Source organism: Microtus oregoni, unplaced genomic scaffold (genome assembly GCF_018167655.1).
Source record: "Microtus oregoni isolate MIOR12 unplaced genomic scaffold, Mior012 000012F_ref0000307, whole genome shotgun sequence".
Classification (NCBI taxonomy): Eukaryota; Metazoa; Chordata; class Mammalia; order Rodentia; family Cricetidae; genus Microtus; species Microtus oregoni.
The window spans coordinates 28,018,777-28,039,139 of NW_024543071.1; the positions used below are offsets into that span (position 1 = coordinate 28,018,777).

The 20,363-nt window shown below is 44.8% G+C and overlaps 1 protein-coding gene across 8 annotated transcripts in view; it reads left to right on the plus strand.

Moving 5' to 3' along the window:
- The window catches only part of Sgms1 (sphingomyelin synthase 1), a 261,385-nt gene that overhangs the window by 158,479 nt on the left and 82,543 nt on the right, over positions 1-20,363 (plus strand). For 6 of the 8 annotated variants that reach the window (XM_041661109.1, XM_041661108.1, XM_041661113.1 and 3 more), the window contains one exon: positions 4,660-4,741. The exons of 1 other annotated variant lie outside the window; for it this stretch is intronic. The gene's annotated coding sequence lies outside the window, so the exon portion shown is untranslated. Of the gene's footprint in view, positions 1-4,659; positions 4,742-17,064; positions 17,363-20,363 lie in introns of those variants that run through there. One more of the 8 variants, XM_041661115.1, reaches the window with a different exon arrangement.

Genomic DNA, 20,363 nt, shown 5'->3' on the forward strand with positions numbered 1-20,363 from the left:
TAAAAATTCTCTTGCTGATCTCAATGGCCCCAGCTTTGGCATGCTGAGTAGCTTTTGGAAGCCAGCCAAGTGTCCCATCACCATTTAGAAGATGATTTTGTTGGTAAATGGGACTAATTATACCTTCCAAGTGGCCAGCCTAGGATGGGAGTCTGTCTCTCCTGAGCCCCGAGGCTCCCTGGGCCTTCCTCTTTCTCCCTCCTCTTCTCCCAGAAGGCAATGAGAAGGCATTATAGATGTGTATTTCTCTTCCTTTCTGCGCTGACTATTTAGAGCCACATAGCCATGCGTACAGCACAATCCTTGTAGATTGACCGACTTACATATGATTTCTTGACTATCCTGGAGCAGGAATCTGGGCCTGAGTGGGCTGAGTGCGGAGCGTGGTCACTGTCTTGTCTGAGGTGCAGCTGGGGAGGGCCTTAGTGTTTTGTGGGCTTTTGGATCAAGCATCTTGAGTTCTTGTGATCAGTTGAGGTTGCCCTCATGTGGCTGTCATTCTGTAACTCACATCATGGCAGCCTGTCTTCATAACCAGCATGGGAGAGACTCCCGTGGCAGAAAGGATATTACAATCTCCTATAGTATAACACACACATCCTGTCATAGCAGTGATGCCCTGTCAGTTAAGTAAGTCATGGGGCCCACTCATACCCAAGGGAAGGGGATTGCCTACAGAATGAATCATGAAAGACAGAGATCATGGGCCCCTATAGAGTCTGCCACACCTGAGCTTGGCCAGGGCTGCCATTTCTCTTTCCTCCTCTCTGTATATCCTGTGTAACTAGGATCCTGTTTCTTACTGCTGCACCTCCCCTCCCACCCACCTTCCCCACACCCTCAGAGACTTTAACTGCCTTGAATGACTTTTTCCTCCTCTTCTCTCCTTCTTTACAAAGCAAACTGCAATGAAAGATAACCAGAGGTCAACCAGTAGCTACATGCTATAGGTTCCTTTCTCTTAGAGTAGCATTTTGAGTATGGGGCATGATCTTTATGCAGTTCTTTCTAAATCATAGTATGTTTTGTATTTAAAAAGACCAGCATGGTCCCTGTGCTCTTCATGCCAGCAGCAAATTCTAGAACAAGATGCCATTCATGGTGCCATCATCTCGGGATTTTTTTTTTTTTGTGAGTTCACGTTGACAAGTCTGTAGCATGAGCACGTTTGGTTCAGAAATGCATTCAGTCCAGTGTCAATAGTCCCCGTAGTCTATCACAGTCTCAACAATGTTTAAAAGTCCAAAGGTCAATGTCTCTTCTGAGATTCATGCAATCTCTTGGCTGTAATCCGCTGTAAAATCAAAATAAGAAACCTTTCACATACTTCCAACATACAGTGGCACAGAATATATGTTACTGTTCCAAAGGGGAGGAAAGGGAGCATAGTGAGGAACACTGGACTGGAGCAAGACGTTTCCTTAGCTGGGCGGGGTCTTTCTTTGAGGTGACCACTTCCTTTATTCCACGTAGCATAGGTTTTCCTGTAATCTGTTTACACTCCGTAGTGCTCCTTTTCCCCTCCCTTTTTTGTATTTTTGTACATTTTGTGTTTCTCCACTTGTTCCTTTTCATTATATATCTGTATAAGTCTGGCCACTGATGTCACACAACACAGTCAAGGCTAGGTTGTTTGGAAATGTCCTCTGTCAAAGCTGTTAATCTATAACTCATCAATTTAGTGTCGGGCAAATTTTTTTATTATAAGGGCAGAAAGCAGACATATTCGTCACCAAAATTTCACAAGAAAGATCTCTAGGCTGCATATTGATATTCTTCTCCTCTGAAACTTCTTAAGTTGGACCCCAGCAGTTCTGATCGCCCTAACCACCACTGTATTTCATGCTCTTAATAGTGTGGTATATTAAGGCCTACTTAAAGGAGCCAATCACTTTTCTTAGTCCAAACAAAAGCCTGATCTGTCCTGTTGCAGCGGTACCCCAGTCATTAGCATGAATTTCTGTCTTGGGAATTCTTTTGCTGTGAAGAGACAATATGACCACAGCAGCTCTCATAGGAGAACAATTAATTGCAGGCTGATTTACAGTTCAGAGGCTTAATCCATTGTCATCATGATGGGAAGCATGACATCATGCAGGCAGACAAGGTAATTGAGAGTTCTACATCCCGTTCAGCAGATAGCAGGAAGAGTGACACTGGGCCTGGCTTGAACATATGAAACCCCAAAGCTATTCCCAGTGACATGCTTCCTCCCATAAGGACATGAGCTGATAGGAGCCATTTTTATTCAAACTCCCACAGTCCTTAGGGGTCTTAAATCCCCTTCCCTGCTTCCAGTGCTTGACAGCATGAATGGGTAGTTCATACTTGTTGATGTCACTTTTAATCACGTAGAACAACTAACCATAGCAGTGACACATTGCTATCCTTGATCATAATTTTAATCCTCTTAGCTAATTTATTAAAATCTTTCCCATAAATAGGAAATAAGGTGGGTTTGCCCCATGCATCAGTGGTGACTGTGCTCAAAGGAGACAGGTGTGCTGATGGACATTGTCCACAGACGTTCTGAAGATGGAAGCAGTCTGCATTATTGGGAGGCGTGTCAAATGGGGCAAGTTAGAGGTGTCAGTGATACCTTCTATAGACACAGAGTTTTAATACCTCTGCTTCAAGGTTGGCATGGTCTTATCCACACTGTCCTCGCTGAGACTGTAATGTGGTGCTGACGGAGATGGGCTGCCTGCCTTTCTGAGGGTGACCCTCGTGTCCAGCAAATGCTGGTGGAGTGCACGGCAGTTCAGTGCCTCCACTGGAAGTGAGTGCCCAGCAGGTCAGTGCCTCTGCTGGAAATGAGTGCACAGCAGTTCAGTGCCTCCGATGGAAATGAGTCATTTTCCCCAGTTCAGAGTCCATCACCATAGAAAGAACTCAGTGCTGATCCAACACCAGCAGGTGCACAGCGCTTTCTCTTGGCTGATGTCAGGAAGGGCTGCCAGAGAAGGTGGCAATTTCTGTTTAACACTCCATTATGATATAAATGTCTCCTAGTAACGATGGGGAAGCTTCAATACCACAACAGTATGGCTGTCTAAACAAGACCTGGAAAAGGACAACAGCAACAGATATGCCAGTATGGAAGGGAAAATCTACGAGAAAATAGTGACTGCATAGAGAAGGAGAGTTTGTCTTCCCCAGGAATGGGCTCCCTGGTTGGTTATCCAACACTCAGTGGTAGCCCCGTTGTATTTATAACTCATAATTAAAGAAAAGTGGCCAAGAATTTGAGATGAAGTGGGAAGAGGGGATTTGAAAGGTTGGAAGGGCAGAGGGAAGAGGAAAATGATGTAATTATTTTTTGATTTTTTAAAATTGCAAACATAATGTCAATTTGAAAAATAAATACTAGGAAGTTTGTGTTACAGTCAGAAGATTTAAACCTCTTTCCCAAGTGTCCACATAGAGAGTCTATGAATTTACTAGATTGCATACTGTTGCTTTTCTAACAAGGAACTTAATATTAGTAGTCTACTGTGATCAGTAGTAGTGACACGCTAGGTGGGGTTTTCTTTTGAGGACACCTTGTGTGGAGGGTCTACACACTCAGCTCCATGTGTCTGCTTTGAACCGTAGGTATTGCTGTTCTCATCATACAGACCTTAAGTCTGCTGAGCCCTAGATGGGATAAACTAGTTGGCAAAGATTGCTCTGTTGTTAAATAGCTAGGCGTGCTTCACACCTACTTCTTTTAAACCTATGTCAAATTGCACAGCATTTTCCATGCTTTTAAAAGCTTCCTTGCAAAGTGGCCAGCCTTATAAAGCCGTAGCTAGCCAATGTCCTTCTCTGTGTTGGGGCTTTAGTCTTTCTCCAAAGGGAAGTCCTTCTGTGCCGGCCAGTTGTCTCTGACCCTGGATTATGTGGCATTTCTTCCTTCTCCTCCCCTCCTGGTCCATCCTGTACCTCCTACTGGCTTGGGTCGCACGAAGCCTCTGTCTTTCCTCCAGGTGACTGTTGCAGCACTGTGTGGACGGAGCCACGTCACCTGTGTTGTCGTTCTCTTTGCTCTGAGTTAGGGCTTCACTTAGGAAAGTTAGCTCATGTTCCTGCTCTGCCAGTGTTGACTCCCTGGAGCGACATGTTCTTCACATAAACTCACCAATAGCTGCATTCTCCGGGGGCACAAGTGACCCTCTGTGACAAAGAAGAACACGAAAGTCCTATTCCTAGTCTGCGGGCCCTCCCTGTTACGAGGTTAAAACCAGCGGTGAAATACTGATCTGAATGGGTCCTCGTTACAAAACACAAGCACTTTTCTGGGCTATTCCATTATTGGATGAACGTGTGTGGATCTGCAGTATCTGATGAACTCAACATGTGGGCAATAACGAAGTTGTAATCATAAGTGTCGGATGTCCCTGTTGCTGAGACAACATCTCTGTCGGATCAAAGGATGTGGACCATGCCCTTTAGCTTACTTAACTGTCACTAAACATAGACAACAGGGGGTATTTGATACTCATTTAGAAATGGAGACTCGGGGAGAGGAATTACTTTCCCAAGAGCCTGTGGCTAGTAAGTGGTAGAATTTTGGACCCTTGGGGGTTTTGCTGTTTTTGTTGTTATCTCTGTGGTATGTTTGCTAAGTGTTCTTAGTAAAGGCCATGCAACTAATGAGATTCCTTCTCCTGGTAACAGGTGATGGAAATGTGCCGGAACACTGGGAGAAGCTAGTATCTTATAGGAAACCAAGATGATAAGAATCTTTTTACAATAATCCGTAAGTAAAGTTTTGTTAGCTCTTTGGAATTCTTTTAATGACTGGGTGAATCATTTTTAAGAAGCCATAGCAAAAGGGCAGTAGAGTCAAGTGACGTAAATATGTAAAAACTGAAAATGTTTTTAAAAGTATCAAACAGAGGCCAGGCGGTGGTGGCGCACGCCTTTAATCCCAGCACTCAGGAGGCAGAGGCAGGCGGATCTCTGGGAGTTCGAGACCAGCCTGGTCTACAAGAGCTAGTTCCGGGACAGGCACTAAAGCTACAGAGAAACCCTGTCTCGAAAAACCAAAAAAAAATTATCAAACAGAGAGGTGACTCCACCGTTAAGAACACTGGCTGCTCTTCCAGTGGTCTCAGGTTCAATTCCCAGCACCCACATGGCCGCTCATCACTAGCTGGAACTCCAGTTCCAGGAGATCTGAGCACTTTCTTTTGGCCTCTGAGTCACTGCACACACATAGTACACAGCCATAGATGCAGGCACAACATGCACACACATAAAATTAAAATAAGAATTAAGAAAAATTTAAAATATTCTAGAAACTTCAGAACACAATGCTAACCCTGTGAAGGCTTGACATTGCATGAGCCATTCTGTGGAGGAGACAGTGTTCTTAGTTGATGGACGGCAGGTGGATCCTTTGTACTAAGGCCAGCAGTTAAACTAGGAATGGCCTCTGAAAAATACTGATGCTCTTGCTTTCAGGGACTTCTATGCCCACTTGTGGGTATTAGACGTAATTACGAGGAAAATTGCTGAATGAGTAAAATTTGATCCGTTGCCCACAAATTTTTCTTCTCTGTGTGTGACACTGTCCCTGGAAAGAGGGGAAACAAGCATCTACTCACCCTTCATGGGAAACCGACTGCAGATGTTACAGACCCAAGTCTCTCTTGGTGCACCAATGCATGCATTGGAGTTCTGTGCAGGAGAATATGGTTGAGCAGTTACTTATGGGAGCAGGGATGAATCAAAGGCAGCTGCGTCACTGAAATCCCACTCCAGCATGGTTGGTAATTCACAAAAGCTGGAACCCTGGAGCTCTCTGCATGACTTGTAGGCAGTATCTTGTCCAGGCTGTTCCATTAGTCCTGGTCTCCACAGCCCTGCCTCTTATATAACCTAGTGCATCTGGTCAGTTTCCAGAACTCCTGGGGACTTCTGAGTTGTTTATTTCCCGAGTCTTAATGAGCTTCCCTCTAGAACCCTAACTCTTAAGGGCCCCCTTTCCAACTTACTGGCTCTCAGCGAACCTTGTAAAGAATTGTCTCATACTACTCTGTCTCTGAACAATCTAGCTGATGTCCAGTTCACTGGGATAATAACACTGCTGCTGGTGGTATCATTGCATGTGGTAGTGAGAAACTCAGATACCTTGAGTCAGGCATTTCTAGACCCCACTTGCTCCTGTGCCATTTAGTACCTACTCCAGCGGAATAATCTGTGTATTGGATTTGGTATTCCCTATTGTGACATGAAAGACTATCCATAGGACTTTCTCTATATACCCTTTCTGTAGAGTTACAACAGATGTGGTTGCCTTCTGTTCATATTCTTTGTATTTGTGATTTACAATTGGTAAGACTTTATTCTGACTTAAAAGATAGCCCAGCTTAAACATGGCATCTCTTTGAAAGGATGCTGATAAATGCTTTAGGTGGCAAAGTCCAGTAAGTGTCAGCGCTGTAGCTCTGCTAGGAGGGCTTCCAATGCCAACAGGTTTCTGGGGCTGTAAGCACTGCTACTATGCTGGATTTCAGCCTACTCCACAGAAGTCACAAAGGCAGGTTTGAAAGCTATGCACACTCCATTATATGGTTTTTCTATGAGTTAGATGCAGTAGTTGTAACACGTAGAAAGGAGCTGCGGGCAGGCCTGCTTTTCGTCCCATCCGGCTTCTGCATGGCTAGCTTTACACCCGAAATAACAACACACAAGTTGTATTCATTTAAACATTGCTTGCCCCATTAGTTTTAGCCTCTTATTGGCTAATTTTCATATCTTGTTTAACCCATTTCTAATAATCTGTGTAGCACCACGAGGCTGACCCAGAGAGGAGAGGCATGGCGATTGCCTCACTTCCCTTCTTTCCAGCATTTTGTTCTGTCTATTCCACCCACCTAAGGGCTGGCCTATTAAATGGGCCAAGGCAGTTTTTTTATTAACCAATGAAATCAACACAAACAGAAGACCCTTCCACATCAGTAAGAAGCATCAAGAGCCTAGCTAATGGCAAAATAATCAGGAAATAATTAATTTTGAGTGTTTATTATCTTTATTTTGGTTATAATTATAAAAGTTTCAAGTTTCTATAATTTTTTAAAAATTCATTTTCTTTTTACTTATGTGTATGGATGCATGTCTGTGTGTGTGCCCATGGAGAGGGCATTGGATGCCCTGGAGCTGGAATCCCAGGCAGGTGTGTGCTGATTGATGTGGGTACTGGGAACAAGCTCAGGTTCTCTGCAAGAGCAGTAAGTGTTCTTATCAGCTGAGCCGTCTAGTTCCCCTAGTTTAATCTTACTGTGGCCAGCTTGCCAGTGGCCCTGAGAAATTAGCAGTCTGCTGCAGCAGCGTGGTGCAAGTCAGCTCCAGTGCACCGGGTGGTTGGCTCCTGTGGTGAAGGCACATCAGAGCCCAAGTCTGCAGAGCCCAGTTCTTGGCTGTGATAGGAACACGTCGCTTTGGCTGATGGCATCAAGGTTTGGTTAAATACATATTCTCGTGACCATATGGCTTTGGGAATGGAAGGTAAATGCCCAGATTAATGTTTTACTTAGGTCTCTGTTCTCAGGGGTTCCACTGACATTATTCAACTAGGTGCTCAGCTTTGTGGATGACCCCTGGCTTGTGTCTTCTGGCTGTTTGGTGGCAAGGCTTGGAGACAGATCCCACCTGCTCACTACCTTTCTACTTCCTCTGTCCCCTCGCCATCATCTCTACATCTCCGTTTGGCTCAGGCAATCAGAATACCTCTGTATACTGCATGTGCTTTTACTTTTGATTCAGAAAGTAGGTTTTAGTGGAAAGTAATTGCTTGCCAAGAGACAGCACCTGAGTGGCTTAATGTTCACCGTGCCTTGATTACGAAATCACAGAGAGTAAAGTAGAGAGAAGAGCAGGCTTGGATCATCCGGACCACATGGCCCAGTTCCTTCTAGAAGCACTTTGTTTTTCAGTTTCTTTCATTTGCCCTTTAGATGGGAGTAACTGAAGCCTGGAATTGTTAAGTAATGGCAGAGATCATGGTGGTTGTTTTTATTTTAGTCTCTGCCACCTAACTCTTAAAACACTTGTTTTTAAGCCACGAAAAGAAAAGAAAACAGAGAGAGAGAGAGAGAGAGAGAGAGAGAGAGAGAGAGAAGGAAAGAAAAGACCTGGGGTATTTTAAAGTGTTCATTTGTGTCAGTTTTATGAATCAGATTTATATAATCTTAAAACATTCGTTTCTCCTATTTCCTCTAAAAACACATTGAATCTGAGGATTATTGAAGCAGTACAAAATTCATACTTATCTATTCCATGTGGAAGCTTATGGTTAAAACCAGAGAGATGTCCTTGGATTATGAATTATCACTCTAGGGCTTCATCAGAATTGAGGATCTTTGTAACAGAAAGTAATCATGGAAGTAACAATTAAAGAAGTGTTTCACAGATAAAATGCTTGATTTGTTTTATTACCTCCTTAGGATGGACCTTCTATGGTTTCTGAGTATCCCAAGCATTAATATAATTCGGGTCAGATCTGCAAGGTGTGTGCAGTCCGCGGCTGTAGTCCCCAGCTGGGTTGCAGCATTGTAGTGTGCACTCAGTTTCTGGGTACCCACTCTCATGGGTTTGGGGGGTAAATTCCAGTACAGATAAAACATGCTAATTCTGCTTCAGGGGTCAGTAATGAAGCCTTAAAAAATAAAATAAACATCTCAATTGAAAGTAGTAGAATATATGAAAGATACATAGAAAAGCATGAAGGAGGGTGAATTACCCAGGTGTCAGGGGGAGGGGACTAGGTTCAGGCGGCTTTCAGAGGCATAGGACATTTAAATTAAAAGCTCATCAGTTTTGAAATACTAGTTCAGGCACCGCTGGGAGGGACCACGCGCTGGTGATAGTGAGGCTATAGTGAGATGGTATCTGGAAATTAACGTGATCAGCATGAAGTCTCGCAGAAACGGGGGGCAGGGGAACTGCTTTTTTAAAATGAGGTGCCCTAGTTTCCTTCTTCAGGCAGTACCCTCTCAGTTATCAGTTGTGCTACTGAAGACACCAACCTTCTTTAGATATTTCCAGCTCAAATGAGGCATTTAGATAAGAGATGAGGACTCATCAAGAAGAACCATTCTTTTCTCTTTAAGCACGTGTCTAACGTTGTCCGTGTCGAGGTATAGAGTATTCCGAACTAGGGGTCCAGCTTCTGGGATCCCAGACCATGATGCATATGCTGCCGTCCATAAAGAAACAGGCAGCGTTCTGCACTCCAGGGCGATTCCAGTTCAATACTTTGTGAACTATGTTGAGTCTGCTGCACTTTCCTGCATGTTTGCCCCGATTTCAGATGCCGTTGCTTTCTGTTTGCTCAGTTAATGTCCTCTTCCTCAGCATGTATTACGATGTGATTCAGCGCGCACTGGGTGTTAAGCTGCTCCTTCTCAAATGTACAGTTTTTCACTTAAACAATTTGTACTGACTTGTTCACTCCCTTGTGTACATGCCCTTTTTTTGCCATATAATTCCTTTAATTTCACAGATGACATGTTAATTTATGTCTCCTGTCATGTAAGTGGATCAACATCCAGTTGCAACAAAATTAAGCCCTTCATTAGTGGGTTGTTTTCTTTGATTTCTGTTTTCCCCTCTGGTTGTTGGCTCACTTTTCCATGATGGATGATAAGTGAATTAGAGTTCATTATTGTTCTTTGAGATGCCCCTTTCCTTTGTCTTTTTATGTCATGAGAGAACCAGTTGGTCTTGGCTTAATCATACCTTCCTTTGGGTAATTTGGGGTTGACCTCTCCAGGCACACATCTCATGACCTGACGTTGTATCAAGGAGACTGGGTGCCCTTTAAAATTACCAGTCCTGGCTAGGTCCGTGGAGTAAAGTCAGGTACTACAATAGCCTGTCTCCCTAGTGGTCTCTGTGTTTGGCAGGGTACCACGAAGGATCCAGTTTCTCCAGGACTGAATTCAAAGTTGTCTTAGTTAGGATGCCTGTTGCTGCAAGGATGCATCGTGACCAAAAGCAAGTTAGGGAGGCTTATACTTCTGGATCATAGTTCATCTTTGGAGGAAGCCAGGACAGAAAATCAAGCAAGGCAGGAACCTGGAGGCAGGAGCTAATGCAGAGGCCATGAAGGGGCACTGATGGCTGTCTTGCTTCCTCTGGCTTGCTCAGCCTGCTTTCTTATAGAACCTAGACAACCAGCACAGAGAGGGCATCGCCCACCATGGTCTGGGCCCTCCCCCATCAATCACTAATCTTATGGAAGCATTTTCTCAATCAAGACTCCCTCCAGTCCAATAACTCTAGCTTGTGTAAATGACATAAAACTAGCCAGCACAGCAATTTTCTGTTCCATTATATCCGATTGACTCTGTGCTACGTTTTCAGAAGGCAAAGAGTACTTACTTCTTTGTTTGCACATTTTGGCGATTTTGAAGATTTTATTTCTAATTATATATGAATGTGTGTGCCTGTGTATGTATGGGCTTGTGCATGTGAGTGCATACTTGAGGAAGCCAGAAACGGAGCCGGACTTCAAGGTGTTGTGAGCCACCTGATGTGGGTGCTGGGGCTGGAACTCAGGTCCTCTGCAAGAGCAGTAAGTGCTTGTAACAGCGAAGCCATTTCTCTAGCACCCTTATTTTAGTTTATTTGAGACCATGTTTCATTATGTAGCCTAAACTGGCTTTCAGTGTGTCCACCTCCCCAGTATGAGAATGCAGGCATGAGCCACCACACCCTATTTTATTATAAAAGGCACTTCTTGCACCAAAGTCTTCTAAATCTTTAACACAACTCTGAAACCATTTCAGCCTCATACAGGAAGAGGAACACACACAGGTTCCTTTTCGAATGGCTGGTTTCTTAGGTGTGGTGACGGTGTGGGTGTTGATTCTATTATTATGTTCCATAACAGATATCATAAATACATCCTTTTGAATGTATTCAGTGCTAGATTACCACGAAAAACTTTTAAGTGTGAGACAGTTTATATTACTGATTGTTCCTACTATGTTTATGATGGCATACCTGGCAGTCTTCTCCAAACCAGCAACATTTAAAAAATTTTAAATTTTCTATTAAAATACTTTAGGCTAATGGTTTAATATAGGTGGTGTTTTCTTTTTTATGAGGGTATTGTTTGTAAGTCCTCGATTTTTCAGATGTTACAGACGGACTCGCAATGTTATAGCTAGAGCAAATCTAAACTAACGTGTACAGGATGGACGTCACTGCCATGACCAAGGATGCCGTAAATGAATTAAATTGTAGATAGAATTTCAGATGCGTTTTCCATGTTTTGAATGAAGTCTGAGTGCAGTATTAGAAATATTATTGATGTCGAATTTCAGATCAGCCCTGAGTTAAATGGGCTATTTAGGATGGGCCAGAGATGCCAGTATCTGCACTCTAGACATAATGTCTCCAGTGACAGGAACTCATTGGCTAGGCAAAAGTTCAGTGGCTTTAACCTTTAGTGGACATTTAGAATGCAATTTATAACCAGGTGGAGAAACACCTGGATCAGCCTCCACATTAGACATAGAGTGAATTTCATGCTAGGTGCTGATTTAATTCCTGAGTCCCACTTCTATGAAGTAGACCCATTTTCTTTCCTATTTTCTGTCTCCGTATAGCATCCCCAGCTGTCTTGGAATTCACTCTTGTAGATCAGGCTGGGCTCGAACTCACAGAGATCTGCCTGTCTCTGCCTCCCGAGTGCCTGAATTAAAGGTGTGCGCCACCATCACTCAGCTTAGTAGATCTGATGGAATTTACTTCTCCCACCAGTCTAACTAGACGATTCTCTTGTAGACCAGGGCATCATAGATAAATGGCCCTGGCTAGAAGGTGGAAGTCTTTGCGGAGAATTTTCAAATTTACAGCTCTAAATGTGGAAGAGTTCCTCATAGTGCCAGTGCTGGGAGGTGAGTAGAAGGTAGGTGCCAGGGGGTTTCTTGTTTCTAAAGAGTTCCTGGGGAGTGGCTCCTAAGGCCCAGAGATGCTGTATCAGGCATTCCTGCTGCCTGATGTCTTCATTCAGTTCACCCCATGTTGCTTCTTGGCCTAGGATGCTTCAGGTACCATCTCTATTACACACAGGCTAAAGAATGCTGACTGCCTCTCTTGATTATTTAGAAGGACATGTTTCAGTGTCCTTTGTCACAAATTTCAGCTGTGAAGCATTTAATTGGATAATAGGGCAGCTGGCTTCTGACGTAGCTTTTTTGGGAAGAGTGGTAATGTTTACTGTCATAAACACAGATATTTATTGACACTAATTAAACTAGTGACTGGAGATATGTGAGTATATATGTGGCAATGACTCTAGGTGCTTGCTCTGATACAAATGTCACATGACTTTTGATTACATCATCCAAACAATTGTACCCCTATCATGGGGCGTGTGTGTTTATGTGTATGTGGGGGTGGGTGGATTTTTCTGTCCCTCCTGCCAACTCCCAAATCATGACATGGAGACTTCTTTTATTAATTAGGAAAGCTTGGCTGATAGCTTAGGCATGTTTCTAATTAGCGCTTCTAATTTAAATTAACCCATTCTATTCACCTATGGGTTGCCACGTGATGTGTGGCATTTACTTGTCCTCCTGCATGCCTTGCTCACTTTCCGTCTGGCTTGCGACTCCTCATGGCTCCAGCCTTCTTCTCAGTGTCCTCTGTGCCTGGAAGTCCTGCCGAGCTATTGGCCATTCAGCTTGTTATTAAACCAATCAGAGTGACACATCGTCACATGTACAAAAAGATTAGTCCGCAACATGTGTGTGAGAGAGTGTGAGTGAGAGAGAGAGAATACAGTTGTGCTTTGATACTGTGCTTTATTATTGAAGTCATTATTAAAGGCAGCTAAAGAGAGATATTGCGACTATAACACATACACTGAGAGATTTATATGAAAGAAGAAATGAGCACTTTGGCAAATCACCAAGCATGCGTCTATGTTCCCTACTGGAAGGAAGCTACACGGAGTTACCGCCACCCTTCAGTGGGCTAGGGTTTGGGGAACTGAGACTTGAGATGACACAGGCTGCATAAACTTCCCTTCCTCTCAGGAAGTCCTGGATTGGCTTCCCGAGAAGCCTTCAGTACTGTTGGAACGTGTTGGAAAGAGAAACACAGCTGATGCTTGGCTTCTGCTCGCCAACTGGTTTCAGAAACTCTAATAGTTGTTTATTCCGGATGCAGCAGCCAAGTTTTCTTTTCACTGTCTAGGTTGTTATATGACTTGGGCAGCATTAGATCAACAACAGTGCCTACTTAGAGTAGCTTAGGCCTTTTGGATCTAGGCCTCTGAAACACACCGCTGCCTGCCTCAGATGCAGTCACCTGCTAGGGGAGAGGGTAGGGAGCTCACGGAGAAGGGTGGTATGAATTCATGAGGTCTGTTCCCCTTGGGGAAGGAGAGAGGACAGGAGCAATCTCGTCAGGGCTCGGGCCAGGAAGCCAGTTCTAGGAGAAGGCAGGATTAAGTGTGTCTGGACTAGGAGAAGTAAAATGATTCGAGAAGCTCATTAGACAGCAAGCCCAGTGTGGGGCAGATGTGGAGGTGACTGTGCTCAGTGCCCGTGGGAAAGCACAGATAGAGTGATGGGTTCTTCGGCAGTGTGATTTAAAGACTGGGTTCCGTGGAGTAGAAGCTGCCTTCTGATGGACTGAATGGTCTGCATCTGGCCTGTGGGCTAATCTTTGTCTTTGTTTTTTCATAACTGTATACTGAGCAGCTTTGTACTTTATGTTGCCATTGTGGATAACAAAGACCTGGAAATATTTAACCCCTTCCTCTTGTGAGAATGCCATAACTATATCGATAATGGCGGCCTTGTTTCTGGTACATAAAGGCTGTGGAAAATGTGTTTTAAGTGCTTTGATTTCTGATTACAGCTGATGGCATTTAGGAAGGTTTCCTTCTTCCTGGGCTTAACACTTGCTCTGAATGTCAAGTTCAATATGTCAACCAGAATATTGTCTAGTAAATAATATCCTAGTACATAATATATAACCAACAGAGTTCACAAGGTCTAATAAATAGCAGTAGTTTTTTTAAAAATAAAAACACTGTTTTTAAAAATCCGCATGAACATGACCATTTGAGACGCTGCCTTTTAAGGAGACTGTTTCCGTTTGCACCTCCTCTAAAGGTACAGTTCGGTGACTGAGGGAGGAAAGGTGTAAGACCTGATGGCATGCTGAACTTTGACATTTATCATGTGATGTGCTGATTTGTCCGGAGGCCCAGAGGGAGGGGCCTTCAGCAGAAATAGCAGTTGGACAGCATCCAACGTCTGTGACTCTGGCACAAGGAGTCAGTGTTTGAACCAAGAACGGCAGAAATGGTACAGGCATAAAGGGACACCTTCCTGGCACACCTGTTGATAGTGAGTTGCCAAGAGATGAAGATGGAGCACAGAGGCTGCCAGAAGTTAGCTTCGAGAGTTGGTGAGTGTCACCTCTCTAGGGGATACGGGGGAAGCGCACCATCAGGCTCCCTTCGTATGCTGGGTATCTGTTGCTAGAGAGAAGTGGAAGGCCTGTCTTGTTTCTGCCCCGTTTGACCATCTGTTTTCCCAGTCAGTTTGATTTTCCTAGTGGACGAGCTGGCAGAGAACTTGAGAGAGATGAAGCTGTGGTTCGGGTCAGCTACTGGCAGAACCCAGACTAGGAAGGGCACTTTTGGTTCATGGTACAGTTTTCTTTCTGTTTCTCCCATTGCCTCACAGGAAAGAACACTGTTTTAGGAAGGCCCCATCCTCGCTTTAGGTCTCGTTGGTTAGAGAACATTTTGAAGAAGTCTTGGCCAGTGGGATGACTGGCTCTAAGGGAACACACGGTGATCTGGGGAAATGGCTCAGCCTGTTAAGCGCTGACTGTGTTAGCTGTTTAACAACTTGACCCTGAGTTAAAACCCCAGAGCCCACATAACCCACTTAAAAAGCCAGACACCAGCATGGGCTGTCAAGATGGCTCAGGTATGGGCTGTCAAGATGGCGTGGGTAAGGGCTCGTGGAGGCTAAGCCTGATAACCCCAAGTTTGGTCCCTGGAACCCACATGATGGAAAAAGAGAACTGACCCCTCTTAGGTATCCTCTGACCTCCACAAAGGTGCTGTGGCACACCCCCTCCCAAATAAATAAACACATAAATGAGTAGATGGGAGAGCTGAGCATGCTGGGGCATGCGTACAGCAGCAGCATTGGGGAAGTAAAGACACACATCTCTGGGGCTTCAGCCTAATTGGGGAATTCCAGGCCAACCTTGTCTCAAAAAAACCAAAATAACTAAAAATGAGTGTTCCTAAGGAAAGGCACCCAAGAGTTTCCTCTGGCCTCTAAGCAAAAACATACATTCAGCCATGCATGTGCGTACCATACACTTGTGCGTGCGCAGCCATGCATATGCATACCATACACTTGCGCATGCGCATACACACGCGGGGGGGGGGTAAGGGAGTCAAACTCAAGAGATCTCTAAACCCAAGAAGATTTAATCTGCAGTTTATAAACAAAGTCTCTTGAGCTGGTGCGATAGCTCAGTGGATAAAGATGCTTCCCCTGCAGGCCTGATGACCCACGTCCAACCCTTGGAACCCGCGTAAAGTAGGAGGAGAACTGACTGCTTGAAGGTGTCCTTTGACCTCCACACTCGTGCACGCGCACCCACCCACCCTGCACACAGGAATAACTAATGAAAATAATCTTTCTTCCTCTCAGAAACTCCATCAGTACCAGTGATCGGTTCATGTTATAATAGGTCAGGACCCTGGGAATTAGGAGTTCTGTAGTCTCCTCTAATTTGCCAAATCCCAACTGTTTACACTTTCTTTTTATTTTTTATTAGAATATGATGTTTAAGCCACTGTATTTAGATAGAATGTTTTTAAAAATATATTCTTGCTTTTAAGTGTCTTTAATTTTTTAAATATCACTCCTTTAAGATTCTTTTTTTGACTAGTAATTCTTTCCTTTCAATTATGTAATTACATCAAATCCAAGAAACTTAAACCATAAGCCTATGTTTCTCATGATTTAAGAGAGTCAAACCGTGCAACACTAAACAGCTATTTTAGCTGTAAAATGCTCTGTGTACTTTTAGCATAAGAAACAATTTTTAAAGTTAAAGGCCAGTTTATCATTTAAAAGTTTTTCCTGCCGGGCGGTGGTGGCGCACGCCTTTAATCCCAGCACTCAGGAGGCAGAGGCAGGCGGATCTCTGTGAGTTCGAGGCCAGCCTGGTCTACAAGAGCTAGTTCCAGGACAGGAACCAAAAGCTACGGAGAAACCCTGTCTCGAAAAATCAAAAAAAAAAAAAAAAAAGTTTTTCCCTTGCAGTTTAGGGAATGGAACCTACTACCTGGTGTGCATTAAGCTAGAACTTTCTCATATGGCTACATCCAGCCCCTGCCACCCCTTAAAAACAAACAAGCTGGGCAGTGGTGGCGGCACACACCCTAATCCCAGCACTCAAGGGCAGAGGCAGGAGGATCTCTGTGAGTTTGAGCCCAGCTAGTTCCAGGACAGCTAGGACTGTTACACAGAGAAACCCTGTCTCGAAAAAAACAAAACCAAACAACCAAAAAAAAAAAAAATAAAAAGCCTTTTGAAACTTTGAGTCAGTCTCCCTAAACTGCCCAGGCAGGTATCCTGCTTTGGCCTCTGGATTAACTGTGATTACAGGTCTGTGTCACCTGGCCCTACTCAGTGAATGGCTGTTGACAATAGTGGCGCTCCGGATTCTGGACTTGGCATATCTGAGTAGCTACTCTGTGAAGCGCTGAGCTAAGTGTCTTGCATGTAGGGTCACCTGTAGTTGGCCACCTTAGGTGGGCACATGCCAGACTCATTGCAGGTCAGCTCTCAGCCTGCTTTGATGGAGGTCTCAAGAGCACTTTGCCCCCATTACAGCCTCAACTCGGAAACTTGTACCAGCAGAAACCCAAGGACTTCCACTGGTTCTTATAACATGATTAATCCTGGCTTCAGAAAAGTTTTCACGAACTTTCGAAGTGCTAAAGTTCGTAAAAGCTTAAACTGGACCTAAAGCTGAACTCGACCTAAATCAAGAAAGGAAAGTTCCGCCTTAACCGACAGTGAACGCGCTTATTGGTTAGGATCGCATAGGGGCTGACTCACTTCTTTAGCTGTAGCAGAGAGCCACGCCCTGCATTCCAAAACCCCTTGCTGCTTGAGGCGCGCGGGCCTGGCTCCTGCAGCCCCCTGAGCTCACTGTCCTCTGTGCTTTCCGCGCCGGTCAGCTTCTTAGAGGCGGTCCGCCTGCGGGGACAGCAGCCACTTCCCACGACCGGCCGCTCGCACGGACGGAGTGCCCGGCTCCAACTTGATCCTTCAGGAACTTTCCAAGGAGCCTGTCTCCGGGAGGAGAGGTACGTGTGGCTCTTTGTGGGAAGGCAAGGAAGGCAGTTTATTAAAATATTCTCCAGGGTGATGGGTTGTAGCAGCGCCAGATGGTGGGACTCCAGGAAAAGGAGAGGAGGAACAAAGTCGCGAGTAACTTCCACAAGGCACCCTGTGATCACCAGTGGCATCTCCTTCACCAAAAGAACTCACGGGAATCGGCTTACCAGTTGGGTTTCAGCCCTAAACTAGGTATACCTAGTAGTAGTGCAGTGGCTGGAACTGTGGTCCCGGGTAGGTAGGGCTAATCAACAAATGCACCAAATCCTGTGTGATGCTAGCCGATGTGGTTCCGAGTATATAGTAAACAAGCGACACAGTTTCAGTTTGGGATTGTCAGGGTTTCCTAGAGTAGTTCTTTGAGAAGTGAGATTGTAGTTACAGCTTGGCTACTGAGTTTTAAGGATTACAGGCTTCCTCTGCTCACCTCTACCAAAGAAAGACCTTCAGCCAGTGTTGGAGGAACTGGGGAGCGAGCCCTGTACCAGGTGCCAGGAGGGAGCACGTGTTGTCTGTGTTTTCCAGAGAGGCTGTTTACTCTGCAGACTTCTGCTTCTGTTTAGTGCTTCAAGGTGATTGATTGCTCTTGTGGAACTAACAGAGAAACGCATGAGGGTTGCCTATTTTTTTTTCCTCCCTGTTTTTCTTTTGCTGTGTGTTTTAACTTGGGTTGTCCCCAACAGGATTCTGAGCTCAGTTTTCATGATGGGAACAAATTTTTATTCTACTTTAACCTGGTTGAGTGTGTGTGCGTGTGCGCGTGTTGCTGGGGATACAGCCCAAGGTCTGCCCCCATGCTACATAAGCATTTTACCAGGTAAACTAAATCGCTAATTTTTTGTCTTGTGGGTTTTTTTTTAAAGCTTTTTTAAAAATCTGTTTGCCCAGCAGATTTGTTTGTATTGTACAAGCCGATTTTTATTTTATTCTTTGGTGGCAGTCGTTCAGTCCAGGACCTCTCGTGGAGCTAAACCTCTCAATCCCCAGTTTACCGACTTTCTTGCCATAGTTTGGGAAGGTAGAGGCCTGGGACATAGCTTTTGGTTGCTAAGGAAATGCACAGTACAACCTAGATGCTATCGTAAGTAGAATGAGTGTGTACCAGAAAGGCGGGCACTTGTTGTTCTGATGGCATAGGCAGTACCAGGGACATTTCAAAACTGATCTATGGTTAAGAATGTGCATTAAGCTAGGAACATTATCCTTGCTCTTCTGCATTTATGAAACTGTAGACTGACGCTTGCAGTAGATGGAGAGAGAGAGAGAGCAGAGTAAAATTCTCTGCAACTGACCTTTCTTAGGTCTATAAAGAAAACTCTAGAAAGAAAGCACTTAGAAATGGAATAATTAAATTACGTTTTGTTGGTAATTGGAGAGGTTAGTTCCCTGCTGCACGTCCAGCACCCATTGGAAGCTCCTGGGCTAATAGTTACGCCAACTGCATTGCCTTAGGTTGATCCAATGTCTGGGTGAAAGGTAACCGCTTGGAAAGCTTGGCTAACAACCTCTGACCTCCAGAGAAAAGTCGCCTCAGGGCACTGCTGGGCAGTTGGAAGGCCCCCTCCTGTGGTGAGAGAGTGGGAGAAGAGCCTGCTAACTTTAAAATGTCTAAAACCTAACTGGATGGTTCACATGCAGTTGTTACAAAGCTGAACATCTAAGGGTGTCCTTTTGTCTGCAACTGAGGCGGTGCGCATCCCCTTCCTCCCACTGACGTTCCGAGTAGCTAAGAGGGAAGTGTATTACCCTGGCTGCGTAGTTCAAGACTTGGTATAACCTGTTTCCTATTTCACAGTCAGTTGCTTTCTTTGTTGGGAGTTAGCGTCAGACATTTGCTGTTTTCCCTGTGGCTCTAATAGCTGTCAAACAGCGCCAGTTTTCCCTATGTGAAGTTATACTGAGGAGAGTCTTGGTTTGAAGCAGATTTCCAAGTGATTTTAAAGGTCTTCGGTGCCCCGTGCCCAAGTCTCAAAGTTCACAGAATAATATATTTACTCAGGAAGCTTGAGGTTTTCAAATATTAACTGAGCAAGCCCTGCACTCTTCTTGATGGGTGGGTTGATACATGTGGCTGCCTCAGGGCGACCAATCTTTGTTGACTTTTCTTCCTGAAGCTCTTTAGTTCTGACTGTGTCCTTCCTGCTCCTCAGAAGGAGCACACTGGCTTTCTCCGAGTGTGACACCAGGCACAGGATCCTAGTGACTGTACATACGGGCTGTGTCGGATGTGCTGTGGGGACATAGTTTTCAAGTTAGGCTGGGCACTTAGTGTGCTGTTAAACTTGCCTTTTCAAAAGGGTGAGCTAGGGGCGAGTGAGATGCTTCTAGCCATCGCAGTGACTGAGAGCACGTGTGGTTCTTACGGAGCACCTGAGTTCAGTTTCCGGCATCCGTGCCAGGCAGCACAACCACCTGTGACTGTAGCCCCAGGGAGAGCTGGTGCCCTTGGCCCCTGTGGACACCTGCCCTCCTGCCTCCTATTCACGTAATTAAAAATAATAAAAATGAACTTAAAAAAGAATAATGAGGTAAAGGACATGAGAGGGGCTACAATTTAACCTGTTAGAAGGAGGAAAAAGTGCAATGTGTCGCTCTAGTGGTGGCCATCTGTAAGCACACCATGTTGCAAGAAAACAGTGCCACCTTCTTGGAAGACCAGAGGCACCTATTCCAGCTTACCCACCTCCTCAGGTCCATCTGCCTTACGTGGACCTCCCACTCACCTTGCAAACCAAGAATGCCTTGGCCACCTCCTCAGATCTCCGCAGCCTGGCTATTTGAAGTAGTGCGCATGCTTGAGGATGTTGAAAGAGCATATCAGGGCTTAGGGGTGTAGCGCGATGACAGAGCATTTGCAAAGTACCCAGGAGAGCCTGGGTTCCCTTCCTGGCCTGTGAAAAAAACAAAGCAAGAGAGCATGCAACAGAATGTGCCATTCTGGTGGACGAACCGCTTAGGAGGAATCTTAGA